Genomic DNA, 13,927 nt, shown 5'->3' on the forward strand with positions numbered 1-13,927 from the left:
TAAAAAATAGGCTATAAGGATCAAAGTAGGGATCAAGGGATACAATTTATACATGGAAGGCAAATTTGGCTAAAAGTGGACTAATATCACAAATGACCTATGATCCTTTCCTACCTAACTATCCTATACCTAGGTAAAAGCAATCGTGCAAGTTCTAGCTTCCAAAATACCAAGAAGTTAGTATATATCATATACATTTGTACAGGGCTATATTACTACGTATTAGTTATCCAACTATACAAGTATTTTGTCCCTCACTATTCTATCCCTAATCCTAATGCCATTTTCAGATTCACAACAGTCTCACACAGTTATACCAATTACGTAATCAAACATAAATTTTTTTTGAGGGGTTACTTTTTCAACACAATTTTCATTAAAACATAAAATTTGGCATAACATCCATAAGCCAAATCATCCTCATAAAAAAGATAAACACATAATTTTTATTACAAAGGAAATTTTCAAAATCATCAACAAAAATAATCAATCCACTGCTATAGGTTTATTGATCTACTCCTTATCTCATCTGTCTGTGTCATACCTAAAAGTCATAACAGACTTTCAGTCTTAGTTACTTATACTTTATAACTACTCCCAAATGTTTCAGAATAAACCCCACCCCTATCTAAAAATTACTGCACTATCCACAATGCTACAAAAATAAAAATAGAGAGAGGATAAAGGTCATACATAACACTCAAGGCGTCGATGCATCATCAGTTGTACGTGGGTTCATAGATTAGGTCCCACTCTCATCAGCTACTGTCCCTATAATAGATATTGAATCAACCGTAGATAGGGGTATAACATAAACCCCTGCAGCATCAACAACTAGAGATCTCAATCCACCAGCTCTAGCGGCTATTTCACGGACCCTTATTTCGCGGTCCTACCCATCTTATATACTATCCACTCTAGCTTTCTTCTCAACTTCTCTCTCTTCTTTTCTCTTTATATTACCCTCTCTTCTTTCTTCTTTGGTCTCCTCAACTTGAACATCTGTGGGGTCTACCCAAGTATTAGGAATAAGGATAGTAGGGATCACTGTCTCAATGATGGACTCAATAACTACCAGTCTCTCATAAAGCTCCGAGACCATTTTCTTAATCCCTACAACCTTAGTTCAGAGATCAGCAACATAGGGCATCTTTGCTCTGCTCAACTTTTGAGTGATCCTTAACTCAAAAGTATCTAGGCACCCTTAAACTCACCTATCCTACTCCTTAATCCTCTTATCAAGCTAATTTCTCACTCCTCCTTTCATGAGACCTATCTTCTCACTAAGCATAGCGAATTGGGTCTCAACCTTGGTCCATGAAGACTAGGAGATCATCATGATACCTCTAGGCATACCCTGTGGCCTAGGTGGCTCAAAATATACTAGTGGTGGGGCACTAGAAGTACCTATTGCATTTGGATGCGTACCCATCGTCTATGCTCCTGCCTCAGTAGTCTCAGCTATAGAAGAAAAGTCTATTTGATCATCATGCGGGAACAATCCCACCATAACCTTTGCTGCCTATCTCACAGGTTGGGCCAAAGGGTCGACAATATCTCTAATCAAACTAATATCAAATATTCTATGCACCTCGATCATCTCATCAATCCCCAAGTGTTCTAGCACTCCCACAGTAAGATAAATCTGAGCAATCATGTAGGGGCTGGCCAATAATGCCTTTTGATCCCCTACTTCCCTTTCTCATAATTCTCAAAACAAAACTCAACAACATTGAACTCATAACCGGCTATGAATCCAACTATCATAGTTGCTCGAACTGATCTCAATACATTATCTCCTATACTAGGGCACACCCTATGCCTAGCCAATGTCCACCATGCCTTTTCCTCGAAATTAAGGGTGTTCTTCTTAATATTCTGGAAGATCAGCCCAGGACTTTCCACCACCTAGATAGAATTTTCTTTATTTTTGGTAATCTATTTTACAATCTATCTAAACATCATCATCTTGTCATCCAAACCTAACAACCTCTGCGTAACTTTCCTTATCTCCGCCATCCGGTAATCCATCTGTTCTGTGTTGACTAAAGCCTGGTACTCTGGTTTATATAAAAATCTCCCAATAGTATAGAGAGAGATGTTTAACCGAACTCCTCAAATTATTAGTGACTCAATTAGATCACCATCCTTTCATAATTGACATTGTGGATATTGCCTATGAAGTTCTCCTTTGTATGCAACATAAAATTCATGGACCAGTACTTCACTATATTTTATCAGTGCCCGTGTCATCCACCCAAACCCATAAAATCTAAAGTGCTCCTCGAATCCAAGCAATTTTGACATCCCTTTGGTAGTTATTCTTTTCTTTGAATACAACACCTTTTTGATCTTGCTACATGAAAACCTAAACAACCCACTATTGAATGTACCTTGCAACTCGTGGTAGCCCCTTTGTTCAACAATGGGCATGGGGAAGAAGTGAGTTCTAGTGGTAGGTGTTGTCAGGCTATTGGTGGAACTTCATTTATATCTCTCTCATTTTCTGCATGCTCAGAATTTACCTCATCTAAACTGGACTCAGTCTCATCATCATTATCATCGTCGAAAAGTTGTTGAGGTGTATGGGGAGGTGATGAGGTAGTATTCTTCCTCCGTGGGATCTTTAGGGTGGATGATCTGTGTCTTAGGGAACTACCTTATTCCCTTATCCTTTGTAGCTGATTTCCCTTTTTGTGCAGTTTTCTTTTTAGAGGTCCCATCATATACTTCCCTACTTCTTTCAAATACGGTTTCGTACTCAAACTCACTGAATTACACACTAGCCTCTGGTGCTTTCTTAGTTTCTTTCTTTGCAACTTGCTTGGAGGAGGAAGCATTCTTTGAAGGCATGGTTTCTGCAAATACAACCTTATTAGTATCTACATAAAATAAAGAAAAGAAAAATTTGAAACTACATTTCAATATACTTATTCTATTTTAGGTACGAGTTATGGGTACTAGCTGGTCTAACTGGGAAGGACTTGCATAACTGAGTCGTATCATGTACAGTGCATGACCTTTAATCACTGGTCATCTTACAACTCCTCCTAACCAATCATACCGAAATGGTACTACTCATTACCAACAATCGTAAGTTGCTCAAAAATATTTATTCTAACCTAAATCCTCCTAGGTGTGTACGACAAGTATGTACGAGTCATATAGTCTGGGTACGACTTGTATGGTTAAGTCGTATCTATTCCAGAACCTTAAATTTGTCAGACTTCTATGTTGTCAGTGGGTAGGAGTCCCGTATTCACTACCACATAGAAGTCCATCTTTAAAGTTTGACTCCTTAGCGATTTCCTAAAATACCTACTTTAATTCTCAGCTATATCCATCATTTTAACCTATACAAACAAATCAAAATCCATTTCCTACCTAGTTCTTCCCTAAGTTCCTATTTTCCATAACAACCAAGTTTACAATATTAAATGCTTCTTATTTGAACTTACAAAGTAGACAAAATAAGTTTAGGAACATACTTGGTCAGAGAAGAATTTCAGTTCTTGATTTCGAATCCTAATGCTTCCAAAATTTGAGTTTAACGCTCATAAATTTAAAGATTGGAAGTTATTGGTAGGTAATCGAGTTGAAAATACTTTTTTTTAATAGATTAAAGTTTGAAATTTTTTCCAAAAAGGGAATGTGTATGATGAGTTCAATCAGCTGCCTTTTTCTTTTATTTTAGTTGAATAATTAGGCCAGGTCAACGTAAGATTTGACCTAGTAAGCATGGGTATGAGTTGTCTATATGACTCGTACCTTAGCTTATGGGTATTTTCTTTAATTTGTACAAACTTGGTACTTACTTAGGTTTTTGGAGTGGGTACGACTCATGTTGATGAATCTTACATTGAGGATACGACTCGTTCAGAGAATCGTATCCATACTAAAAACTTTTACCTGAATTTTATTTTCCTCCTACGTCTATACGAATCCTACTTATGAATCGTACACTCTATATACGACTCGTAAAGATCTGTATGACCAAAAACTTCTTTAACTTTTCTTGATAATTGTTTCCGTTGTTAACCCTATATATTGAACAAACACATTACCTCATAAATGAAATAAGCAAAAGAAACATGGGTTGCCTCCCAAGTATCGCTTCATTTAATATCATAGGACAACATGGTTAAGTTGGGTACTTAGATTTCTCCTACCCGACACTTGATTTAACATCGTGACACGACGGGATTGCCTTGGTTACTCAGACTTCACCTAGTTCAATTTCATGCACTTCATTTATTTCTTTAGAATTTCCCATATAGTTCTTTACTCCTTATCCATTTACCTTGAACGGGCATTCATTGTCCCTCTTTAGTTCTAAAGCACCATAGGGATAAACTCTTATAACTGTGAATGGACCATGCCACCTTGACCTTAGCTTACCTGGAAACAAATAAAGATTTGGAATTATATAATAGCACCTGGTCACCTTTTTCAAATACCCTCATCTAAATGTTAGGGTAGTGGTGGAACTTCATCTTTTTGTTGTAAAGTGTTGAAATTTTATATTATCAAATCCGGAATTCATCAAACTCATTGATGCCATTCAGCTTTGACTTTGTTGCATCCTTTCATTATAGATTCAACTTCTTGAACGCCCATAGTGATTTATGTTCAAGCTCAATTGGTAAATGGAAATCTTTACCATATACAAGATGATAAGGTGAAGCACCTATGGGAATATTGTAAACTGTGAGGTAATCCCACAATGCATCATCTAACTTTCTTGCCCAATCAGTCCTGTTGGCATTGGCAATCTTCGCTAAAATGGACTTGATTTCTCTATCAGATGCTTCAACCTGTCCACGAATCTATGGATCACATGGTGTTTCCACCCTATTGTTCACTCCATATTTTTCAAGCAGACTTTTAAATAGGTAGTTGAATAAATGCGATGCATCATCGTTAATAATTGCATGTGGCATACTAAATCGAGAAAAAAAATTCTTTCTAAAAAATGCAGTGACACTACGAGCTTCATTGTTAGGAAGTGCAACTTCTTCCACTATTTTTGACACATAGTATACAGCCACAAGTATGAATTTCATGCCACACGGACTCATGAAAGGTCCCATGAAATCTATGTCCCATACATTAAACACTTCTAATTCTAGAATAGGAGTCATAGGTAGTTCATGTCTTCTAAAAATGGTACCTTGTTACTGACATTGATCATAAGGAGATGCAAAATCATGAGCATCTTTGTATATGGTTAGCCAATGGTAGCTGCATTACAAAATTCTGTGATCTGTACAAGCCCCTCTATGATGACCCCCAACTAGCGATGAATGACATGCTTCGAGTATGCTTATTATCTCCATCTCAGGTATGCATCTGTGACTGATTCCATCTGCACAAATTTTAAATAAGTAAGGTTCATCCCAGAAAATTTTCTTTCCTCATGCATGAACTTCTTCCTTCGCTGGTACGAAAGATCTTCAGGGACTAGATCACTGGCTAAGTAATTTTCATAGTTTGCAAACCATGGGATTATATCTTGGGAAGATGCTAATATCTATTCATCTAGAAAACTATCATCAATATCCAACCCAGTAGCAATCTTCTGCATAGCTTCCTCCTCCAGTATAGACAAGTGATTCGCAACTTAATTTTCTATGCCTTTTCGGTCCACCTCAAAGTCAAATTCTTGCAACAATAGCACCCACCAAATAAGCCTTGACTTTGCATATCTTTAGCCATTAGGTACCGCAATGCTGCATGATTAGTGTGCACAATCACCTTTATCCTAATTAGATAAGATCTAAACTTTTCAAAGGCAAAAACCACTGCCAGTAACTCTTTCTCCATCACAGTATAGTTCTTCTGAGATGGATTTAGTGCCTTACTAGCATAGTAGATGGGATGAAGGATCTTTTCTTTCCATTGGCCTAGTACAACCCCTAAGACTAATCCAATAGCATCATACATAATATCAAAAGGTGAAAACCAATTGGGAGACACAATGATTGGAGAAGTCACCAACTTCTCTTTTAGGCTTTCAAAAGCCTTCTTACATGTATCGTCAAAATAAAATTTTACCTCCTTATCAAGAAGCTTGCAAAGTGAATTAGAAATATTCGAGAGGTCCTTGATAAATTGCCTATAAAAACCTTAATGCCCTAGAAAACTCCAAATTCCCTTCATAGAAATTGGTAAGGTAATTTTTCAATCACCTCAATCTTCGCTCGATCAACCTCTATGCCTCTCTTTGAAATTTTGTGCCCAAGCACAATTCCTTATTTGACCATTAAATAACACTTTTCCTAATTAAGAACCAAGTTGCATTCTTCACACCTTTGTAAAGCATTTTCTAAGTTCTTTAAGCAATCTTCAAGAGAATCACCAACAACAGAAAAACCATCCATAAAAATCTCAATGGTGTCTTCGACCATATAAAAGAAAATAGACATCATACATCTCTTAAAGGTGGATGGCGCAATGCATATATCAGATGGTATGTCTTGAATGCAAAAGTCCCATAAGGACATGTAAAAGTCATCTTCTCTTGGTCCTCAGGTGCAATAGTGATATGATAGTAGTCTGAGTACCCATAAGGAAAACAATGTCATCCTCTGCTAATCTGTCTAACATTTCATCCATGAAAGGCATGGGAAAATGGCCCTTCTGAGTACATAAATTTAATTTTCTATCATCCATGCACACTCTCTATCCAGTGGTTGGCCTCATAGGAACTAGCCTATTCTTCTCGTTAGGCACCACAGTAATTCCACCTTTCTTCAAAATGCATTGTACTAGACTGTCCCACTTGCTATATGTAATGGGATACACTACACCAGGATCCAACCACTTGATCATTTCTTTCTTCACCACCTCTTGCATAGAAAGATTGAGTCAACTATGGTGTTTAATAGATGGAACACAATCTGGTTCAAGTTGTATATTGTGAGTACACAAACCAGGAAAAATACCCACAATGTCTGCAATGCACCATACAATGGCCCTCTTGAATCTCTGCAATACTAAAAATAATGCTTCAACTTCTGACTATGTCAGATTAGCTATAAGAATAATCGACAAAGTATTGTTGTCCCCTATAAATGTGTATCGCAAGTAAGATAGGTGGGCTTTAAACTCTAACACAAGTGGTTCCTCAATGAATGGGCGAGCATGTGGAGTAGTCTATTCTTTAAGTCTAAATCAAGCTTCTTTGGCACAAAATTATAATCACTCCCATGAAGTGCACTTACTAGCTCCTTATACTCCTCGATACCATCAGAGTCAAAATTCATAATCACAACTACAAGAGCTTTGACAACTAATCTTCTTCAACAGGAACAATTGTATCAGAATCATCATCTCACAGAGTAACTACATCAACATCATGGAATGAATCTATCTCCTCATCATATATATAAATCACAAATACCACTTTCAATTTATCTAGCTACTTCATAGATTTGCATAAGTTGAATGTCACCTGTTTAACATTGAGTTGCAACATCAGTTGTCTTTTCTCTAGATCAATCAACGACTTACCTGTAGCCAAAAATGGTCTTCCCAAAATAATTGGGACCTGAAAGTTCACTTCATAATCTAATATAACAAAATCAATAGGAAATATAAATAAAGATACTTTTATCAAAATATCATAAAGGATACGAACATGCTTCTTTACTATTCCATCATCCATGACTAGTCTCATGGTAGTTGGTTTAGGAGCTCCCAACCCCAAATGCTTGAATACGTCAAAGGGAATGAGGTTGCTGCTAGACCCCAAGTTATATAATGCTCGAGTAAAATTAAAAGAACCAATAGTTTTAGGTATTATGAAAGTGACAAGTTCCTCCTTCTTCTCTACCAAATATCTACTAACTACAACACTACAATGAGGAATATTGTCGACTGGCTCATAACCGATGGACCTTTTCTTAGTGATTAAATCCTTCATGAATTTTGCATATGTCGATATTTTCTCCAATGCCTCTACAAGTGGTATGTTGACAGTAAACTCTTTTAACATAGGAAAAAATTTATGATACTTACCATCTTCTTATTTCTTTCTCATTCTTTGTGGATAGGGAGGAAGAGGTCTTGTAATAGGCTTCAGCACAACTCTATAGCCTTCTCTTCTACTCCATTCTGCTCGCTGCTACTCCTAGCATGAACTGGCTCATCCTCCCTCTTCTGCTCATCAACTATAGGTACAGATAGGTCTATAATAACCTTACCACTCTAAGTGGTAATGGCATGGAATTACTATCATTTAAGGGATTTACCAATGTATTGCTTAGAAGAGTTCTAGGTTAATTATAATTCCTTATAGCTGACAGCTGATAAAATTACTGCTCAAATTGCTTGATTGTTGTAGTAGGTGACTCAAATTTTTGGTTCAATCCTAACAGATCATCTTTGATATCCTTCAGGATATTCTCTTAACTCTCTTGCCCTTTTACCAGCTTAGACAAAAGTATCTCTATTGTAGACTCTGTATCTCGACTACCAGGTGGATTATACTTGTCACACTTTTTCTTATAGTCATCTTTACACCACCAATCACCATTTTTGTCTCTAATCCTATCTCTATATCTGTTATTATAATATCTTCGACCTTGATTCCATTTCCTTTGGGTTCAAAAATCTGCCAATCTATGATCAAAATACTTTACCTCTTCTTTAGATTTAATCTTGAATGTTTTAAAAGTAGACACTTGTGTCCCAACTATATTTACCTCTCAGTACTCATTGACACGAATTATTTGTAAGTAACCCAATATCTATATAGAGTTGTACAACCTCTTATGCTACCATGTCATTCAGTACTCCATAAGTATTTGTTACTCCAATAACATATGTACCACCACTATACTTTAAATCTTTAGTATACCATCCTCTTTTGGTAACTACGATATCATCTAACATTTCTGATGCAGCTTCCCAGTGAAGATGCATAAATGCTCTTCCTAAAATAGTATCTATCATAACTCTTGAACTATCATTCAGTGATCGATAGAAGGTCTCAAACAAGTTAGATCCTCAGATTATGTGATATGGTACCATGCTTAGCTTATTATTGAATCGAAACTTTGCCTTATACATAGACTCTATAGGTAGCTATTTGAAATTGTAAATTTCATCCTTAACTATAAAATCTATGCAGGAGGGAAGAATATGCTTAGAAACTGTATCTTTAACTCATGCCAAGCAGTTATAGATTCTCTTGGAAGTTCCCCTAACAATAGTGATGCTTCACCTATCAAAGAGAATAGGAACAACCTCATTCTCAATGCTTCCTTATTAACCCCTGGAATATTACAATTTGTGCATATCCCAAGAAAATTTGTAAGGTACATGTTTGCATCATCCTTAGCTGCACCCAAAAATACACCCTTCAAATTCAACAATTGGATGATAGCACTAGTGATATCAAACTTCACATTAGGGGCTAACATAGAAGGAATAATGGCTCCAGATGCAGGAGGATCAATATAACTCATCTCTTCATCATTTTTCTCATATGGTTCTAAGTTTTAATATGCCAAAATAAATGGAGATATGCATCTCTGAACTCGATGATCAATAACCCATCTAGGCCTAACTATTATATGTCGGTGAGCTATTTCTGCCTGCATAGCAAGTCTGGCCTCTTCGGCTTCTCTACGTTCTTGATCCACCAGTTGTTGTGTCTGTAAGTCTACAAGATACTATGGATCTAAAGGAACACGAGGGATTTCTATATTTGGATTAGTAGGTGGAGGATCTCGAACCCCTTCACGAACTTATCCTAACACCCTTCTTGGAGTTTGATAATCAAACGGCAGCAAGGGATTGCCTCTACTGTTAGTACTTGGCATACATTGGCATATGCCAAATCAAAAATGGAAACTAGAAACCCGCAAACTTCACCAATTCAATCCATTACTAAAACCATCTTCCCCAGCAACGACACCAAAATTTGGTATCGCCCAAAACTACACTCCTCTCAGAAGTATAATGTGGTCGATTGAACATATAGTAACCCAACTAGGTTCGGGTTGATCCCAGAGGGAAAACATGAATAGTTGTATATCTTGATGTAATGAATGAGCAGTACATGAAAGTAAATAAGGGGTTTTGTAGTATTAATTTTAAGTAGTAACCATATCTTAAGTGCTTTTAAGTTGTAATAAATAAGATATGAACACTAGGTTTGTGTCCCCCCTGACTTCTTAACTCCATAAATTTATGTTGATTAGTCCAATTGTGCTATTGTTCTGCAAGTAAAGTCTAAAAGATAGGTATTATCAACTACCTGGTAGGCTAAAAGATAGATTTCACTCTTTATCGGGTAAGTCTTAGGGCGTCTCCTTGTTGCCACTTATTACAATCTCAGTTTACTATCACTAGGTAGGATCAAGTGATTAGATGGGACTCGAGGACTAAAAAGTAGAGGTAAAAGGATCCGAAATCACTATCTTACTTTTTTTCCCAATCACAAACTCCTTGGTAGGGATGGATGCAAATACAGGCTATCTTAAGGTTCTGCAGATACTTGAGATTAATTATTAAAAAGAATATTAAGATATAAGTAGAAACCCTAGAATAGTTTAATCGAACACTTCCTCTATGTAGCTAATCCGCCAAGGTTCCCACAACTGTAGTCTAGGAGATTAGTCGCTCATGTCTGTGCAAGAAACTATGATTATCAATGAAGAACACATAAAATCAATTGCACAATAATAAGATGATTAAACACCAATGTCTTCAATTGAATACCTAAAATCTCAAGAACAATTGTGAAAGTATTGTAATAATATGTAAATGAATATAAAAGAACGTAACCTAATAAAAGATAAACCCTAAGGTATTTATAGTATCTCAAAATAACCTTAAAATCTTAATAAAAATGGGAAAGGTAAAGTTAAGTTGGCAGTCAATACAACTCGATCTTCACTCGTATCAGCATCATACAAGTTGCACCCTGCCTTGTCGTATTTATTCCAGTGTTTGATCAGCCTACGACTTCAACTTTCTATTCAACATATGACATTTTCTTATGAGTCATACCTGAGTATACGACTCATGTCCTCCATACGTATCCACTTGGGAATTTTATCCTTCCTAGTCTTGAACACTAGTTTGTACATGACATCCCAATACGAGTCGTAATTAGACTTTCGACTTGTATACTTCTGACACTTCAATCCTTGAATAGTAGCTTTCATTTTGTTGAGCTCACAACTGCTTTGTATGTATCGTATTCAAAGTGTACAACTCATATGGATGATTCGTATTATTTTTTACTTGGTATTTTATTTGGGTCATTGATTCTAGAATGATTATGATTGTTTGAGATATCTCAGATGCTTATATTAATACTCGTATACTTGAGTCATATCTTACTATAACTTGGAATTTAGCCCTGGTGTTTGCTTCTGTTAGGGGTATGATTCCTTCTACGAGTCATATGTTGATTATACAACTCATGAAAAGACTCGTATCTTGGTCAATTTTGGTATTTTTAGATTTTTTCCTTCTCTTTTCATTCAAATACTGTTGTAGACCTATTTTACCTGAAATATACACCAAAGTACATCATATCTAACAAAACACCCTAAGTTCATGAAGATATCACAGTTTTAAGCATTGAAAGTGTCGTGTTTCGATGCCACATAACTTAGGCACAATAAGTTTTTGGCACCGTTGCCAGGGACATGTAATATAACGCCCCAAAAATCTATCTTGAGACGTCACATAGTGCTTAGTACCACAAGTGATCCCAAGCTAACCCTTCTATTGGCATAACTTATAAGCAACTGAATAATATGTATAAAATGATTGAGTTTACTATGTGAAACATAATAATGATGGAATCTATGAAAAATACAATACTGATACCATTTTACATTCTGATAGAGTCTGAAAAATCAAAATGAAATTATATAACTAACTCTAACTGACATTTGTGAAGCCTCTACTATACTGACTATAGATAGCTGGGGAGAGACTCCAGCTACCACTAATCAATACATATGAGTAAGAAAGTAAAGTACATAAATAAAATCTAACTAAAGTCCCCGAAGTAGGAGGACTCATCATCTGCTAGCTAGAATCTGTAACTGTCTAATTCTGTTAGCACATACTACAATTTGTACCTACATTATGAGATAATGTAGAACATAGACATATATGTGGATTAGTACTTTGAGGAAGTATTGAGTATATGGGGGTGAAATGCGTAAGTAAAATATCATCTCATAATCATCATTTATAAAACAATGCATGCTAAATGTAAATGACTCACATAAGCTGGAATATCTGAAATACTAAAATATGTAGCAATAAGAAGCAAAACATACTTTATAAATCTTGTGGCCCATAACATTTAGTTCTAAAAGTTATACTTGTATTCTCCCTTTAAATTATTCTGTCTAAGTATAGAAGGACTCACTACTGAATTTGAAATCTGAAAGCTAAAATCTATAGCTATTAACTTTTCTATAGGGTATAATCTGAGTAAAATTTGTGAGCCTTTACACTTAGTTTTCTAAAATTTTTCTGTTCTTCTTTTACTATCAAGGAGAATACTTTATTTTAAAATCAATATCATTAGGCTTTTAAACTTTTAGGGAAAAACTATTCTGCAAGGGAGGTTCTCTTAACCGACAAAAACCATGTGAGCTACATAGATTCCAACATCTTATCCACGATGGGGAAAGTCCAACTTCTTATCCTCCTAAGGAAGAAACATCATGTTGGAGAGAGGTGTCATACACTTGCTAGGGAATATAACCTCAGCTTAAGTGATCACAACAATGCCCACTATGGGCACTTAATCTCACTCCTATGATGGAACATAGTTTTGGGGCACAAGACCTTGGAATAATACCCAACTCGGTGCTAAATACTACTCCATTTAATTTGTTATGCCTATCTCATAGAAATCCCTTTAAAACTCGCATAAGGGTTTATTATGAAACCAATTACGCATTTATCTGAATAAATCTATAAATGAAGCTATTTTGCTTTCTATAATCTGTAGTAAATCTGTAAAGTTATTCCAAAACTCATTCGAGGATCAATAGATCAAAACTTTGTTGTAAATCTGATATAATCAGCTCATAAGATTCTTAAAAGCATCGTATTTCTCAAAATAACAATATTCAATCTTAGGGTAATAACCTATGTATCAAACTCATGTCAAAATATCATAATAATTATGCTTGATAATGAAAACAATGATAATCCATCTCAAAATCTGTAATTAGCTGAAATAGGCATGAAAATATGAAAATAGACATGCAATTCAACTTCAAAATATCTCAAGATCTCAAAACTTCGCAAATAGCAATAATGGGTATGAACCCTAATTCAAATCTCATGCAATCTCATTCAAAATCATATAAATTTGTTATTGAAAACTAATTTTGGGCATAAGGATAAAAGGAGATCCTTGTTGAATAACCCCACATACCTTGGATGATGAACTAGATGAACAAGTTTACTTTTGAGATTCTATTTGTTCTCTTGAATGATGATTCTTGGAATTCATTAATTGGGAACTTTGAATCTTGAATTGATTTGGGAAAAGAATGGTGAAATCTTGGGAATTCTTAATGTTCAATATTGAAGCTTAGGGTTTGGCTTGAGAGAAATTTTGATGACTATAAGTATAAAATGCTTGTAATAAGCTTAAATCTTGTGTTTGGATGGAATTAGCAGCTTGAAAAAGGTCCAAAATACCCTTTTTAAACATTTAGACGAAACCAAAAAAATAAACTAGGGTCCCGATTTAATGGGCCACCATGACGTGCCACTATCACAGTGGCTCACAGGAATTTGAAAACTAGGAAATTAGGGGCCTTCATAACATCGAGCTATCGCGTTGTCCCACTGAATTTTGACAATTGGGACCTGGAACTTCAATGTGATGTGCCACCATGGCGGTGCCTTATAGAAACACCATTTTGGCTTT

This window comes from Capsicum annuum, chromosome 5 (genome assembly GCF_002878395.1).
Source record: "Capsicum annuum cultivar UCD-10X-F1 chromosome 5, UCD10Xv1.1, whole genome shotgun sequence".
NCBI classification, from domain to species: domain Eukaryota; kingdom Viridiplantae; phylum Streptophyta; class Magnoliopsida; order Solanales; family Solanaceae; genus Capsicum; species Capsicum annuum.